The 1807-nt window shown below is 39.0% G+C and overlaps 1 non-coding gene across 1 annotated transcript; it reads right to left on the minus strand.

Annotated features, from left to right (window-relative positions):
* Nucleotides 1-629: 629 nt before the first annotated feature.
* Nucleotides 630-735, minus strand: LOC121210323 (small nucleolar RNA R71). The gene has a single exon (XR_005905437.1). It is a non-coding gene; the product is annotated as a small nucleolar RNA R71 (small nucleolar RNA).
* Between the last annotated feature and the right edge of the window lie 1072 nt (nucleotides 736-1807).

A 1807-nucleotide genomic window follows, 5' to 3' on the forward strand; every position in this document is an offset into this window, starting at 1 on the left:
TTATTATTATTTATTAACCTACTTTTTCTTTCTCTTGGTAGGTTTTTATAGTTTATGACTAGAAGAAACCCGTCAGGACCATTACTTTTTGATAAAGGAATCGATCATACAGTTCGCAGAAATCAAAGAGAAATAAGGCGAAGCTTATGATACATAGAGAACGAGCAAGAAGAAAGTACTCAACCCCCAATCGAAGAGATGGCTGAAAACCAAGACAATCAACTACCTCCTGCAATTGCGGCTAATCAAAATCCTGCTCCACGCACTATGTATGATTATGCTAAACCTTCTTTAACAGGAACTAAATCTAGCATAGTTAGACCTGCTGTAGCTACAAATTCTTTTGAACTGAAACCTAACACAATTCAAATGATACAGCAATTTGTTCAGTTTGATGGTTTGCAGGATGAAGATCCCAACGCTCACTTAGCAAACTTTCTGGAATTCTGTGATACATTTAAAATCAATGGCATTTCTGATGATGCCATATGTCTTCGGTTGTTTCCCTTTTCATTGAGGAACAAAGCTAAACAGTGGTTGAACTCGTTACCACGAGGGTCAATTACTACCTGGGAACAAATGACCGAAAAATTTTTATTAAAATATTTTCCGCTGGCTAAAAACGGCTAAATTACATAATGATATCTCTTCTTTTGTGCAGATGAATTTAGAGACCCTCTAAGATGCATGGGAGAGATACAAGGAATTACTGAGAAGGTGCCCTCACCATGGGTTACCGATTTGGCTCCAAGTTCAAACATTCCACAATGGTTTGAATCCTTCGACTCGGTAAATGGTTGACGCAGCTACTGGCGGAACCATCAATAATAAAACACCTGAAAATGCCTATGAGTTTATTGAGGAGATGTCACTGAATAAATATCAGTGGCAAGTCATGAGGACAAAGCCAACGAAAATAGCCGGTGTTTATAACGTCGATTCGGTCACCATACTGTCAAATCAGGTAGAACTCTTGAAGAAAAAGATTGATGGTTTTCTTAGTTCTTCACAGGTTCACCCAGTAATGCAGTGCGAAGCAAGTAGCAGTGGAACAAGCCATTCGGAATACCAACCTTGTGGCTATAACATGGATAACGAGCAACTAAACTACATGGGTAATAATCCTCAACCTCAAAACAATCCATTCAGTAACACTTACAATGCAGGTTGGAGGAACCATCCCAATTTCTCGTGGGGAGGCCAAGGAATCAAAGACCACAACATCCTTCGGCTTTTTAGCAACCACCCTACCAACAAGAAAAAAAATTGAACCTTGAAGAGATGCTCTCAAAGTTTATATTGGTGCCAGAAACTCGTTTCCAGAACACCAAGACAGCAATTAAGAATCAACAGGCATCAATCTAAGGGCTTGAAACTCAAATAGGCCAGATTTCCAAACTAATCTCCGAACGAGCACAAGGTAGTTTGCCAAGTAATACTGAACCCAACCCAAGGGAACAGCTCAACGCGATTAATGTTCAAGATGAAGAAGGATTTGTGGAGCCTGAACCAGAACCGCGGCAAAAAAATTTGGTAAGCAAAGGTCAATGTGAAGTAGATCAAAATACAAACAAATCAATGAATGTCGAATATAAACCTCGTGTACCATACCTCAACACGACAAGGAAAGACCGCTCAGATGAACAATTTGGTAAATTCCTTAAACTCTTAAAAAAATTACATATTAACTCACCGTTTATTGAAGATCTATCGCAGATGCCAAACGCAATGAAATTTTTGAAAGAACTTTTAGCAAATAAGCAGAAGTTGGACAAGGCGTTACATGTGGAGCTAAATACAGTGTGCT

The sequence above is a fragment of the Gossypium hirsutum genome, chromosome A11 (genome assembly GCF_007990345.1).
Source record: "Gossypium hirsutum isolate 1008001.06 chromosome A11, Gossypium_hirsutum_v2.1, whole genome shotgun sequence".
Lineage (NCBI taxonomy): Eukaryota > Viridiplantae > Streptophyta > Magnoliopsida > Malvales > Malvaceae > Gossypium > Gossypium hirsutum.